The sequence below is a fragment of the Equus caballus genome, chromosome 9 (assembly GCF_041296265.1).
Source record: "Equus caballus isolate H_3958 breed thoroughbred chromosome 9, TB-T2T, whole genome shotgun sequence".
NCBI classification, from domain to species: Eukaryota; Metazoa; Chordata; class Mammalia; order Perissodactyla; family Equidae; genus Equus; species Equus caballus.
This window is the reverse complement of record NC_091692.1, coordinates 53,112,639-53,128,774: the sequence shown is the minus strand read 5'-3', so window position 1 is coordinate 53,128,774 and position 16,136 is coordinate 53,112,639. Positions and strand designations below refer to the sequence as shown.

Here is a 16,136-nt window from a genome sequence, read left to right as displayed (position 1 = left end):
CCCTGGTGCAGATCCCAGGTGCGGACGTGGCACTGCTTGGCAAGCCATGCTGTGGTAGGCGTCCCAGGTATAAAAGAGAGGAAGATGGGCATGGATGTTAGCTCAGGGCCAGTCTTCCTCAGCAAAAAGAGGAGGATTGGCAGTAGTTAGCTCAGGGCTAATCTTCCTCAAAAGAAAAATAAATAAATAAAAAGAAAAAGCGTTTCACTATTTTAAAGCCATACACACAAAAATCTGGTTAAGAGTATTAAGACAATCTCATTTAACTCTACCTTTATTTCTGGGAGAGAAACTGGAGACCGGCAAATGATTTAGGAAGACAGAAAAGAAAATCACATTTTGGATTCAATTTCTGGCCCTGATATCCTGAGAGATTTCAGAGAACCTCCTAGTTAGTCTTTTTATATTGCCTCAGTTCTTTTGTATGCTATTTCCTTTCTCAAGGTTTTTTTTTTTTTTTTTTTTTTAAAGTTTTGATGGGCTGGATTAGAAGAAAATGACATACTTGAACAAAAGAAAAATTAAATTGAAAGTCGTGTGCATTTTGAAAGAATTTTAAATTCAATTTACCACAGTATAAAAATAATGACTGTAGGCACGTTTTCATTCATTGAATGATGGAATAAATGTAACCTCTCTGAGCCTCATTTTCATCGTCCATAGGCTGTGGATAATAACATCTCTCAATGGGTGTTGTCAGGATTATATCAGTACAAGGTACAAATCATTCAATTGTCAAATGCTTTCCAAATAATAACTAATAACTTACTATTTCTTTCCCATTTTGTGGATGTGTTCGTCATGTTTCAGGAATCATCTTTCCTAAATTGATTAATCTCCTGTTAAAAGCTTGCATCTGCAAACAACCTAGTTTTCAGAGACAGTTCATACTTCCCTTTGGGGATGCTCCCCAGAGAGTGTGATGGGGAGTACATGAGTGTATTTAGATGGGAAGGGTTCAATGATCAAAATAACGTGTTTTTCTGTTTTATATTTATAAAACGAGTCCTTATTTTTAATTTCTACAGTCACTGTGAGTCAGGTATTAGAGCCTGGGACTCACGTCAAAAGAAAGGAAAAGCCGCAGGGCCCGCGCATTTGGGCCCAGGAACAGCGCAGAGGCGGGAGAGAGACCGACCAATTGGAGCGCAGACTGAGGACTGGTCACGCCCCTTTCCGTCGAGATCCGCCTCTTTTTCCGTACGGCCCTTTAGGAGCAGGGATGTGCAGCTTGCTAGTCCCGCCCCTGACCTTGAGTGACAGGACCGCGGACGGCAACATTTCCAGCCGGACACGAAGTTTGTCGGCCTTTGTCTTGGCTGAGCTGAGGTGTGTGTGTGTGTGTGTGTGTCCCGCGACGGCGAGGGGCTTGGGGAAGCCCTGCCCGGGAAGCTAGGGGTCCGGGTCTGAAAGCGGGCCCACCTCCTTAGCGAGCCCCCAAAGCTTTTAGGAGACGATCGTTTCGCCCCTGAGAGCGGCACTTGGGCGGGCTGGGCGGAGGGAGGCTGTGGAAGAGGAGGCACTCGGAGGCCGGGAAACCCTGTAGGTACCGTAATACCTTAAGAACCTCTTCCTGGCGAGCCAGGCGCTGGCAGTGGGGGTGGGGATGGTGGGCAAGGGGCTTCGGCGGTGGGTGGGCGTGGCCGCCTCGGTTGCTAAGGAACGCGCAGTTCCCGCCCCGCCAGCGTGTCATGCGCTGGCAGCTGGGTCCTGGAAACCTTAGCCCCACCCACCTCTGAAGCCTTTCACTTGCCTAGGGATTGGCTCCCTTATGCTGTCAGTTAATTCGCGTCCGTTTATTTCACTGTCCAGCTCTCTGGGTCTTCCCTCTCTGATAGTACTCCTCTCCACACTTTTCCCTGCCTCTCTTTTTTAATGAATGAGTATCTGCAGACCAAAACATTTGTAGAGAAGAGCTTCAGGCAGGATGAGGTGCCTTTATTGGTGTTTGTGTGGGGTGGTCTTTTCCTGGTGCTTGATGAATCCCTGAACCCACACGGTGTTGGTGTCCACGTGGACGGCTAGGAAAAGGGGTTTGGAGATGTGGTTTCTTCTACCTGGAATTCTTTTTCTCGCCGCTATCTGTTTGAGCGCAGTGAGCTTCCCAGGAAGTTGAGGCAATTTATTATTGGACACGCCCCAGTATATGATCTCCTTTTCAGTCCCTACTGTGGAGGGATGATACTAAGCCTATAAAACCCTTTTTTGCTTCATTGGCCCATATTTAATGATTAACTATGAGGTGGTAAGTACAGATAACCATTTCAACTCTCTTCTTTGCTCATATCAGCTGGCACCAAATGATTCAGCAGAACAAACATTCCAGAGAGAAAACACAAAGGAGCTAGGAGTCTGCTTTTACTTCCTTCTGCTAAGTTTACTGTATAAATCTCCAAGAAGGAAGCTTGTACTGCTTCTTAACACTGGGAAGAATCTTGGCGTAGAAGTCAGGAAACTGGCAGGGTTAAGAAATGTTTGTCCTTGGACAATAACCCTCATAACTGTTTTCTCATCTGTAAAGTGGAGCTACTTATGTGCCCTTTGTTCCTAAAAAGTAAGGAGGAATAATTGATTGTGAAAGTATTAATGATCTACACAGATGTAAAGTGTTATTGAGTACACTTTAAGTCTATCCTTTTTTCTGTATGATCGGAATTTGTAAACACATGTAAGTATGATCATTCACCTTAAAGTATTTCCAAACTTCCCTGGTGATTTCTTCTTTTATTTTTGGGTTATTTAGAAGTGGGAAGAAACCCGTTCATCTATCTTTTATTGATTTTGTATTAGTTCTGGTTAGGTAGCATGTGAAATGTCTTGCGTGACACTGTTTTTCCCCTTGACATCACAAGGTTTTTTTCAAGAATATACATAGCCTGAAAGGCGTGGGAAACATTACCTTCTAATCTAATGATGAATGACCTTTTTGGTGTCATATACCACTTTTAGAAGTCAAGGAAAGCTGTTGACTCTCCCCGTAGAAAAAAACCACAATTTGAAGCATAAATAGGCCCTGGATTAAGGACACCTGTTTTCAATCAACTTCTTGAGGGCTAAGGGAATTACTCTCCCTCTTTGCCTCACCTTAAAGAGAGACTGAGTAACATATCCAAAGCTACAGAGCTTGGAGAAGAGTTAGGTCTTTTTCCTTTTTTCCACGATGCATCTTACCATGGCTTACCTTAGTTCAGGATCTTCAGCCAATCTTTTTTTTTTTTTTAGCGTTTAACAAACAAGAACTACCAATGCTCAATTAATTGTTGCTGCCTTTGAAACCATGTAAGCTGTATTTCATTCCATATGCCCTTTGATCATTCTCTTATAGAATATTCTTATATTTAAGCAGGTGAAAATAGAAATTATTTTCAAATATTTGGGGAAAATGTTAAATCGTATTTTTGAGATAAGCATTAAGTACATAAACTTTCTCTTCTACCAAAGTCCATTTTGGACAAAGAAAAGCTGATTACATTTGGTATATGCCACTAGAATATCATTACCTGAATCTTAGAACTTTTTTCTTAAACTTAAGTGAATGATCTTTTATAGCATTTTAATTTTCCCTGGCTAAAAATCACTGTGGTTGATTCCACTGTGGCTCTTTTCCTGATTTCTATATTAAAGTTAAAGGCTGTAAATAGAATTATTTTCTTTGATAAATTTCCTTTATCTGGCTTTATCAATAAAAATAGCCATCAGTAGTAAATATCATTAGATAAGGAAAACATTGAAAAGGGAAAAATATATTGCTTTTGTAATAAACATAAGAGTATATAGGAGCACCTATTGTTTCTTTAGCACACAATTTTATTTGAACTGTTTAGTATTTGGCTATTGCTTTCTTTACTCATTTCATTTCTGGTGGAGGAGCTGGAATAAAGGCATTATTAGAAAGAGCATTAGAAAGAGCATTCTAATAGAATTACAGTTTTTAGGGGCTCAATAAATAACAGCTCTTTCTTTCTCTTGGGCTTTAAACAGTCAGGTAGAGTTTGCAATATTGCTTTGTTACCAAAGAGCTGATTGGGAATAGTGCTTTAGATGGGAGACCAAAAATGAGTACTAGTAATTCTTGTCCCCTTCTACCTCCCCTCCCTTTCTCAGAACCTAGACTTTAGTCCAGCTGGGAGAAAATTTCAGTTTGCAGAACAGATACGCTTACCCAGTATTACTCTGCGTCATCCGGGGTGGAGAGGGAAGTAAGAGAAAGTAAATCTTTAGTGTTTACAGTGTTTGTCTCTACCCATTGGAGTAATGTGGACCAGTGAATTTCAGCTGCTGATCAATTAACTCTCCTGTTAAAAGCTGTGAGTACGGGGTGGGATCTGAAGCCAGGACTGTCAATATGGTGCTCTGGTTTTCTATTCTGGGTGATTCCTCTGGGCCATTTGAAATATGTGGGGGTGTCTTTAAATTTTTACAGTGTCTTTAAAGGAGATGCTACTGGCTTTTGGGACCCTGAAGTTTAGGGATGCTAAATATCGTGTAAATGTAGAGGTCTGCCAACTCTAGAAAGAAATGAAGAATTTCTTTTCCCTGTTCCAATGCCAAAGCATCTCCACTGATAACCACCGCTTCAGTGGAAGTTCCTCCATGTAGACACATAAGGCTAGGCCGGATTTTTCTCATAGTTTTTGTTCATATGTATCTACATACGTATTACATTCATTTAATCTTTTCTTATGTGATAGAAATGTTGTGTCTTTGCAATAATAGAGTGAGAGGGGTATATGTTTTCATGAAGAATGTGCTTGAGTATTATAATACGTTCTCACTACTCACAGTGATTCCATGTAGCACCAGATCTCTCTGGGCAGCAGCAAATGAGATTTTTTTCAGGATGGGAAGTTACACTTTTAAAAAGAACCTCCCAGTTTCTGATTCCATTTTGTCTGTTTCCCAGAGGTCTATTTTCTGTCTCTTCTCCTCTTCTCAATATCTCCTCTCCCCATACATACACACATTTGGAAAACACTGGACTATGAAGAAATGATCTATACAGTCTCTTTTAATGCTAAAATGTTATGGATAAATTCAACATTTGAAATGAATGAAGTGGAACAAAAATATCTCGCAAAACCAAGCAAAAGGAAATCAGAAGATTCAGAGCCATACCTGTGAAAATCTAAGATGAATTTTCAATTAAGGAAGAATATTTGAAGAAATTCTTTGACATCTAATGCATGCAAGAATACATGGCCTCTTTGGAGAGGAGAACTCCCTATAAAAAGAACAGACAATGATTAAGTGATAGTAGGAAGATAGGTAGAACAAAAAGATGACAAAGAAACTGAAAATATGAGAACCATTAGATTTTTATTCCTGCTATAAAAAACTACCACAAATTTAGTGATTTAAAGCGACATAAAATCATTATCCTAGAGTTTATAGTTCAGAAGTCTGACATAGGTCTTCTTGGGTTGAAATCAGTGCAGGGTTGCATTTCTTTCTGGAAGCCCTGGGAGAGAATCTGCTTCCTTGCCTTTTCCAGCTTCTGGAGGCTGCCCACATTCCTTCATTTGACTCCTTCCTCCATCTTCAAAGCCAGCAACATTGTATCTCTCTCACTGTTCTTCTGTAGTCTGACCCCTTCTGACACAGCTAGGAAAAGTTGTCCACTTTTAAAGACCCACATGGATAATCCAGGATGATCTTGCCATTTCCACATTCTTCATTTAATCACATTTACAAAGTTACTTTTACCACGTAAGGTTACATATTCACAGCTTCTGGGAATTAATATTTGAACATCTTTAGGGGGGGCATTATTCTGCTTACCACAGTAACATATTAAAAATTCATATTTGAGGCAGTAAAGAGCAGAATTAATATTACTGTAGAAAACTTAATCAATGTGAAGAATAGACTTGAAAAGTTCTCCTAGCTGAAATATTGAATTCATGAAAAGAAGATGATGTATAGAGGAAAAAGAATGAAATCCACTATGTGACTATTTAGAGTTTCTGAAGAAGAGACTAGAAAATAGATCATTGTTTCTAAAGAAGAGAACAGAGCATTTGAGAAAACTAATAAAGAATTAACAGGAAATTCCACTTTTCTGAGCTGAGAAAAACCTATGAATGCAGAAAGGATTTTTCTTATGTAAGACGTGACAACTCAAAGAGACACAATATCAAAAAATTTTCAAATTACAATGATAAAAAATCTTTATTTAGAAAGAGAGAAAAACTAGCATATTACTATCAGGAAATAAAAATTAGGCTGGTCTCAGACTTCTTTTCTGTAGCATTAAATACCAGAAGGCAATAGAGCAACATTTTTAGAATTTTTAGAAGAAATTTCCATGCAGTTTGTATTTCTTGTGTGATGGCAGTAGAAAACCATTCCTAAGAGTGTAAGGCATTCTAAACTACATGCTGTTTGCTTTTGGGAGGGGGAGAACTAAGACGTACAACAATTTATTAGAAGATGTTGCAATATAAAACAAAAGCTATGTTAATATCCAAAAACAAAAGAACTGATGGTATATTTTAAAGTCCTTGAATATGGAGGTGGCTCTAAATAATTATGCTAAACCTAGTTAAAAATTGATTGCAAATGTAAAAAACTGCTTCTATGAGAAGATGTAGAATGTAAAAATTAATTCAATTCAATAACAACACTCGATTTAAGTAAAATTTTTTCATCTTCTGATTTGTTTATGCTAGAGATGAAATCTGGTAATTCACAAGTAAGAACCGGGGCTGGCCCTGTGGCCAGTGGTTACATTCCTGAGCTCGACTGCAGGGGCCCAGGGTTTCACAAGTTCAGATCCTGGGCACAGACATGGCACTGCTCATCAGGCCACGCTGAGGCAGCATCCCACATGCCACACCCAGAGGCACTCACAACCAGAATATACATGAATGTACTTGGGGGTGCTTTGGGGAGAAGGAAAAAAAAAAAGATTGGCAACAGTTGTTAGCTCAGGTGCCAATCTTTTAAAAAAAAAAAAAGTAAGAACATATTTAAACACATACCTGAATCATTAATTGGCAAACTATGACCCATGGCCCACTCAAATATGCCTCACTGCCTGTTTTGGAATGACCAATGAACAAAATACTTTTTACATTTTTAAATGGTTGAAAACAATCAAAACAATAATAGTTTGTGACATAAAAATTATATGAAATTCAAATTTTATTGTTTATAAATAAAGTTTTATTGGAACACAGCTACATACACTCATTTGTTTACATATGCCTATGGCTGCTTTTGCACTGCAACAGCAGTGCGGAGTAGTTGCAGCAGAGATGCAATGTGATGCTGTCTGTACTGCTTCTCACAGCGCTACAAATCACAGTGACATGGTTACAACTTAATTTTGCCTCTTGACCTGCAAAACCTGAAATATTTATGATCTGGCCCTTGACAGAAAAAGTTTACAACTTCTGACTAAACTGAAAACTTTAGTGTATAAGGCTGAACTTTCTTTTTTCAATTCACTGAACCCACATTTACTTAGTTATTGCCCTTCAATGTTCTACTTACCCCAGTATCTCTTAGGTCTTATATAGACTGGGGTTAAAAACCAAGAATCTATTATTCTTTACATTCAATAATACACATTTTCTCTTTTCCATCTCTGTGCCTTAAATGAAACAAAAATCATGTAAGGATTTTAGAATTGCGTTTCCAAAGACAAAAATTAGTCAGTTAATACTGCAATATTGTAAGAAATGATGAATACTTTACTATTGTATTTCAAAATTCTATGTACTTTTAGAGGTAAGCATGTACAATATTTAATAAACGAGTTATATGTCAATCAGTTAATCAGCAAAGATTTATTTGGCAGCTATAGGTGAATTATACAGAGGAAGTGGCATTGACAGGAGGCCTTGAAGGATGCCTGTGACTTCAAGGTAGATGACGGCTGGGGCTAAGGTAACATCAAGATAAGGAGAAGATTTGTAAAGCCACTACGCTATCAATAGGATCATGTGGTTGGGAAAGGAAGTTCACCGGCTGGAGTTGAAGCAATAAAGAGCCCAGGGTGAGAAGGCTGTTATATGCCATGCAAAGCAATCTTCATCCTGTAGGCAGAGGTTCCATTTTAAGTTTTTAAACAGTAGAGCAACGTGATCAGATTCGTATTTTACAATAAGGATTCTTAAAGTTTTTCAAATATAGCACACTCTAAAATTATTATTATTTTCTTTTTCGAGGAAGATTAGCCCTGAGCCAGCTGCTGCCAATCCTCCTCTTTTTGCTGAGGAAGACTGGCCCTGAGCTAACATCCATGCCCATCTTCCTCTACTTTATATGTGGGATGCCTACCACAGCATGGTTTTTGCCAAGTGGTGCCATGTCCACACCCGGGATCTGAACTGGCAAACCCTGGGCTGCTGAGAAGTGGAACGTGCGAACTTAACCACTGTGCCACTGGGCCGGCCCTAAAATTCTTAAATGCTATGACTATACTTTGAGAGAACAAAAGTTGTCTTGGGGTATACCCACTTATGTCCTATTTATAACAGGTTTTTCCTTGAGGGAAGATGTATAAACAAAACTCTGCTTACCCTAGAAACTTATGTAAGCAGTGTATTAAATAAACTGAAATAATTTTAAATTTTGAAAAGATTAGGGAAGCTATCTATAAGGTAAAAAAGTAATCTGTCTGGCTTCTGGGTCCATAGAACTGCATTAAGACCAAACATAATGTATATGTTTGCACGCTACGCCACTTTTATATATGGCTTACAAAAGCTTTATGAAAACTTGAGATGGTAGAAGTTTAGTTGTGGACCTCTTGAACATATTTAGATTCTCTTCGACATTTAAAAAACAATGTTTAAATTAGTGCTTAGCATTTCTTCTAATAAAATTAACATCTTTGTTTTCAATGCCTGTATGGACTTTGACTAAAACCATATCTCATTTTAAACCTTGGTTTAGATATACAGTGAAAATAATTTTCCAGATAATATTGTCTCACATTTATATAGACCTTTATATTCAACACATTATTTTCATAAAAATGATCTCCTTTCATCCTTAAAATAATCTCTGTGATAAATTTAAAAGGATTCTTTTCTCCATTTTACAGATGTCAAGTCTATAGCTCGGCTGGGCCATCTGAACACACTCTTACCTGTAGAGGAAAGAGAGCAAGCTCTGTGATTGGATAGATTTGAGTTCAAATCACTGCCCTTTTTCCTTGTTGATTGTGCATACTTGAAAAAGTCACTTAATTATTAGGAAACTCAGTTTTCCCAGTTGGGGTTAGTTGTAGATGGGACATATTACCTTTCTATAATCTAAAAACTTCCAAGACATATCTTGGCCCAAACATTATGGGTAAAGACTGTAGACCTATATTATTTTGACTCTTTTATTTTAATAATGGCTTTATTGAGATATAATTCACAACTTTAAAAGTTATTACCTTAAAGAGTACAATTCGGTGGTTTTTAGCATATTCACAGTTGTGCAATCATTACCACTATTTACTTTTAGAATATTTGTATAATCTCAGAAAGAAACTCTGCATCCATTATCAGTTACTCCCTATCTCTTCTGCTCCCACCTTCAGCCTTAAGCAACCACTAATCCATTTTCTATCTCTCTAGATTTTCCCATCATGGACATTTCACATAAAAGAAACAGTATTAATTGAATTTTTGTGACTGGCTTCTTTCACTTAGCATAATGTTTTCAATGTTCATCCATGTTGTAATGTGTATCAATATAAATTCCTTTTTATGGCTGAATAATAGTCAATTGTATGGATATACTACATTTTGTTAGTCTATTATTATGGATTATTTCCGCTTTTTGGCTCTAAGAATACTTCTGTTATGAAGATTTGAGTACAAGTTTTTTGTGGACATGTGTTTCCATTTCTCTTGGGTATATACCTATGAGTGGAAACAAACCCGGGCCGCTGAGGTGGAGCGCACCGAAATTTAACCACTAGGCCATCAGGGCTGGTGCTGCAACACCGTTTTTTGAAAGATACTATGCTTTCATATTATGATGCTTGACCTGGATGATTATCCCTATTTAAAAATAGCCTATTTTAAAAATCGGTATTTTTAATCATGTGATTAGAATTAATAAAACTGTGTTCTCAGATACTTGGGGTTAAGTTTTGAGTTCGTGTTATTATTATTAGTTAGTGTTTGGAACCATTTAAATCTGATACTCTTGTCTATATAAGAGCAATTGCAGTGTAAAACTAGAGTTAAATTTAGTACTTGACACATAATATATATTCAGTAAATATTCATTGAACAAAAATGAATAAATCATACCATTATTTGATTGTTTTCCTTGTTGCTTTTTTAATGGGCATTTAATTTAGAAGGTAACGTATACTTAAAAGTTTATGGTTGAATAAATGCAGTTATTCTTATGGGTCATCTCTGTACAAATTGCAATAACAGAAAATAAATTCAAATCCACCTGTTTACATTCACATTCAATTCTAAAAAGCATCTCTCACTACTTTTCAGATAATTGCTATAGAATGAAGCATTCTTAAAGTGTGATCTGTGAAAATAATGTTACTATTTATTACAGTAGAAAGAGGGTCTTAAATAAATTTGGGACACATTGGGTCAAGTAAAGTAAAATGGACTTCTCTATTAAAGGACTTCTCAGAGCCCTTTTGTTTTGTTTTTTTGGTGAGGAAGATTGTCCCTGAGCTAACATCTGTGCCAGTCTTCCTCTATTTTGTATGTGGGATGCTGCCACAGCATGGCTTGATGAGCGGTGTGTAGGTCTGTGCCCAGGATCCAACCCACAAACCCCAGACTGCAGAAATGGAGCACGTGAACTTAACCACTACACCACTAGGCCAGCGCCTTTATGAAAGTGTGCCTTGTGGAAAAGGGGCATAGTATGCAACATTTTCCAAGTATATTTGGCCATAGAAACTTAGTTTGATTGAACATAATGACAGAGTTAGCAAACCAAGAAATACCTTTTAGAAAATGCTGCTGTGGTAATTTTATTTTGTGGACAATGAGGGAACTGGAGATCATCCATTTAATATTTGAATATACTCTATTTTGAATTTCAGTAAGAAAAAGCAGCCAAGAATATTATTATTGGTATCTGGAGTTGAATTTGCCAGGAATGTGAGCAACCGCTTCCTCGGTAAAGATCTTGCTTTTGGAAACATCTTACCCCTTGGCAGCTCTTCAGAGTTCAGACTTGGCAGCATCAAGAACACAATACAAGGTGTGTTTATTTGATTTAACATTTGGCAAAAGGTGTTTTGACTTCTGATTTGTTTTCTTTTGCTTCGTTTTTCTTGTTTTGGTTTGTTTGCTTTTGGCAATGAACTTGCATTCAGAATGTAGTTTTTTCTTATGAAAGGCAGTATTACAATGGGAAAATTTTTTTGCTTGTATTTATTTTGTGGTATTTGGGCAAATACAAGTAAATGAAGCAAGATCCATAGAGCTATAAATCTGCATCTGATTTATTTGTTAAGCCGTTTAGTATTATTAATTGTCTAGTAGGATTTGTTGCTACATTAAATACTTGATCTCTCTTGATATTTGATACACTATGATACTTGGTACATTACAATGTTTTGGTAATCATATATAGGTTATAATCAATGTCCTTGCATAGTAAAGTAATAAACAGATTAAGATCATCATAAAATGTCAGTTATTCAATACTAGTTTTAATTTTTCTTGGTTAATTGGTACATCCTCTTTTCACATGTAAACATGTATTGTGGGGAGAGGAAATATGTCATAAAATGAAAGAATATGGGCCCCCATTATATCTCTGACCTTATCTTCCACTATCCTTTTCCACCACTCAGTCTGTGTAGAATTCTTCAATGGCTCCCTGTTTTACTCAAGATAAAAGCTAAAGCTCTTAACCTAGCCTATACATCTCTGCAAGACCTGGCCCCTTGTTACCTCTCTAATCTCATCTCTAACCACTCATTTGCTGAGTCTCCCTGGCTCCCTTGTTGTTCTGTGAACATGCCAGGTGTGTTACCATCTCAGGGTTTGTGCACTCTTCTCTCTGTTGAGTTGCTCTTCCCTCAGATATCTGCATGGACGATTTACTTACTTTCCTTTGGGTTTTTATTAAAAGTTCGCCTTCTAAATAAGGTCTTCCCTGGTCACCATCCAAATATTCCTGCTCTATATTTTCTACTTAGCATTTATCATTATCTAATAAACTGTGTATTTTAAATTTGTCTTGCTTATTGTCATTATCCTTCACAAGAATATTAGCTCCTATGAGGGCAGGAGTTTTTGTTTCCTCTGATTTTACTCTGTCTCTAGTAACTAGAGCAGTCCCTGGCCTTTGATGAATGAATGAATAAACAGTTAATTTAGCAAACATTTTTTTAAGCACTTACCATAAGCTAGATGCTTTGCTAAGTGGTGAGGATACAGGGATGAAATACACAGTTCCTGCGCTCAGAAGTACAGTTTGAAGGGAGATGGATAATTACAGCAGCCATCTTACTACAGTGTTGTGTTATGATAAGAGTATGAATAGAATACTATCATCACTTGGAGAAGCAGCATTTGGATCAGATTGTGTTGGGTTCATGAAAGGCTTCCTGAAAAAGGTAACCCTTTGTATCAGTCAAAATAGCCTAGGTTATGCCGGGGGAACAAACAAGCCCAAATTTCAGTGTGAACACAACAAATGTTTATTTCCCACACAGGCTACATGTCCAAAATGGGTTGGTAGGAAAGCTCAGAGACTCAAGACATCAAAGACTTCATCAGACTTCATCAGTGTACTTCCATGATCACTGCAGCAGTGGGAAGAGAGAGTGGCAAATTATGCACTGGCATTTAGAGTTTCATTGGTCAAAGCAAATTGCTTAATTGCAAATGGGGAACTTTGAAGAGCAGTGTTGCCCTCTACCAAGAGAGAAAGGAGAATTGGAAGATATGTGAGTAGAATTAATGACCGCCATACCTTTCTACTGTGTTAAAGGAGTATAAAATATCCAGGCAAAGAAGTATTTGAAAGCATTTTCAGAGAAAAGAAAAGCATGGGCAAAGGCAATAAGCTGTTATGTAGTATGATAATATCAGGGATTGTATGTAATTCAAAGTAGTTGGAGCACAGTGTATGTGTGGGATAAAGACAGATAAAGAAATTGGAGGGAAAACAGAGGCTAGATTACACCAAACTGTGCAATTAGAACTCTATTCTAAAGGACATAAGGAAACATTGGATGATATAATATACTTCAGGGGAACTTTTTGATTAGGTTTTATTTGATTATTCTAGAAGATTATTCTAGATTATTATTCTAGATTATTCTAGAAGCAGTGTGGGTGATGGATTTGAGGGGAAGAAGACTGGAGACAGTAAGACCAATAATACTACTAATGTAATAAGGCTGGTAACACCCCAGATGAAGGCAGTGACAGAGGAGATGAGGAGGAGAACAAAAGGTAAAAGGGCGAGGAAAGTATATAGAGGGTGGGCTCCAGAGCACAGAGGACGTGTTGGCAAGAGACAGGACACCTCTTACACTATAATCAAAGTAGAAGTACTGACGTGGCCAGTCTTCATGCCTGAGTATGTGTGTGTAGATTAGTTTGTATTTGGTGTGTGTGTAAATATGTGTGTTGATGTTTGTAAGAGAGTGAGTTAGAACAAACTTGGAAAGTGAGCGATTCTTACCTAATGATGTGTATTTTTGTTATGACTTGGGAAACAAGCTCATGTACCCAGACTAAAATGAAGGTAGGCGGAGGACTTCGGGAGAACCCTGCAAACTGGAATTGCTACTGAGTCAAATGGGAGATGAGGCCGACTTGGGTCAGAGAGATTATTGGCTACTGTTATATACTTGCAGAAAATCAGATTGCACGTTTCACTGCAAAAATTGTTTTGGGAATCTCTGTTCCTTTTTTCTTCAAATTATTTAGAGTTCAGCAATAATTTAAAAATTTACACTTTAAAAGAATTTTGTGTATGCTGTTTCTATGAGAGGGGCTCATGAGATATAATCTAGCCCCTGCCCCCAAATTTTGGTTAATGTGATAATAAAGACTCAATCATTTCATAACAGGAAGATCTTCTAAATCTAGGGAGGCAGTTATCCAGTACTTTCTTTTTTTTTTGTGAGGAAGACTAGCCCTGAGGTAACATCTGCTGCCAATCCTCCTCTTTTTCCTTAGGAAAACTGGCCCTGAGCTAACATCTGTGCCCATCTTCCTCTACTTTATATGTGGAATGCCTACCACAGCATGGCTTGCCAAGCGGTGCCATGTCTGTACCCGGGCCACCGAAGCAGAACGTGTGCACTTAACCCCTGCGTCGCTGGGCCAGCCCCTCTCCAGTGCTTTTATAAAATCATTTTTTTTGTAGACTTTTAAATAAAGTAGTGTAATGTTACAGTGAAGTTTAATTTTTAAAAAGAAAATAGAAAAGTGATTGGAATACTTAGGATATTTTTCTTAAATATTTTAGGAAAACATCGTTTGGGGTGTACTATAATTTAAAGGATATTCTAAAATTGTGTTTCTTGTTGGCAAATGTGTATTAGACCCATGATTATTTTAAATATTTAGAATGCTAAATTTATTATTGCAAATGAAAGTTTTGAGGCCTAGGTGACAGAACCAGTTTATCTAATGTCAGATTACTGCTCATTGGAAAGAACCATACTGACCTGCTCAGTGCATGTGGTGGATATATAAGAGAAATTGTGACATATGGACTTAGTAGAAATAACACCAGGAGCTTACAACTTTTGAGGAGAGAATAACAAAGAATTGGTGGAAGTGTTCCCTTAGGAGGTTCTTTACTTAGACTGGAGGATAATTTGGGACTTCTGACAAAGATTAGCAATTCATTTGTCAGTTTTTAAAAATGAGTACTAGCATTTAAACTTTTTTTTTTTTGTTCAGAAGCCTCTCATTTATGAAAGTATGTGTTTTTTGGGGGGGGAAGATTAGCTCTGAACTAACATCTGCCACCAATCCTCCTCTTTTGCTGAGGAAGATTGGCCCTGAGCTAACATCTGTGCCCATCTTCCTCTATTTTATATGTGAGATGTGCCTGCCACAGCATGGCTTGATAAGTAGTTCTTAGGTCCATGCCTGGGATCTGAACCAGCGAACCCTGTGCCACTGAAGTGGAATGTGTGAACTTAACCACTGTGCCACCAGGCCAGCCTCTTAAAGTACGTATTTTTGAGTACTGATTACATACACATATTTTAAGCATGTAAGTGATACTCTATTAATCCAGAGTTTCCAATTTATTAACTATAAGTTAGCATATGCAATTTGGCATCTTAAAAGTTATCCAAAGATACTTTTGTGGAAGCCACTAAGCTGATGATGGAAGATGGTTAGGAGACCAAATAGTAGCAGAAAGTGTAGAATTTATATGTAATTAAGTTATTACAGGCTTAGTATATTATGAGACCATTCTTATACTCTGAGAACCTTAAACATAAGGGAGCCCATTGACTTTTTAAATGAATGTGAGATCATCAACTTCAGCTTGCTTTTAGTTTAAAAAAATTATTTGGATTGTGTGGTGCCTCAACAGTGAGTAACTGATTAAACCAGCATGGTGTAATGATATTAATAACATTTGTTGAGTGCTTACTATGTGAGAAGCACTGTGTTAGTTACTTTATATGAATTAGCCGTTTAATTTAACACTTGCAACAGCCGTTTGGGATAGGTATTCTTACTGTACCCATTTTAAAAATGGTGAATGAGTGTATCTTGGTAAACAGCTAAAAAGTGACAGAACCGGAAAGGAAACGAGTTAAAGTAGGGAGGAGTTAACCCACCCTTTATCAGGCTCATATTCTTATAAAAGATTGAGAGCTGATATTAATATTTTCAAACTCAAAGAATTTTTACTTATTTATGACAAGCATAAAATGTAGATGTTTTAAGTTAACATAACTGTCCTCTGGAAAATATTTACTGAAAAATAAGTATTGAGAGTCCACTGTGTGCCACATTGTTCTCACTGTTTGGGATTCTTTACTGTACAAAACAAAGATCCCTGCTCTTGTGGTACCACATTCTGGTGGAGGGAAGTCAGAAAATAAACAGTAGACTAAATTTAAAATGAAAAAAGCATTTCAGTATTTTTAAACTAATAGTTGATAGGTCTAAGGTAAAATAACTTCTCTGTTGCAAAACTAATAATCTAAT

General features: G+C 37.3%; 1 protein-coding gene across 19 annotated transcripts in view; it reads left to right on the top strand.

The window, feature by feature from the left end:
• Positions 1–1,028: 1,028 nt before the first annotated feature.
• The window catches only part of TRIQK (triple QxxK/R motif containing), an 84,443-nt gene continuing 69,335 nt past the window's right edge, over positions 1,029–16,136 (top strand). For 6 of the 19 annotated variants that reach the window (XM_014728049.3, XM_005613193.4, XM_023648684.2 and 3 more), the window contains exons 1-2: positions 1,191–1,329; positions 11,030–11,190. The gene's annotated coding sequence lies outside the window, so the exon portion shown is untranslated. Of the gene's footprint in view, positions 1,330–1,779; positions 1,933–3,222; positions 3,280–4,104; positions 4,308–7,801; positions 8,000–11,029; positions 11,191–12,655; positions 12,890–16,136 lie in introns of those variants that run through there. The other 13 variants (XM_023648683.2, XM_005613194.4, XM_070222286.1 and 10 more) reach the window with 9 other exon arrangements.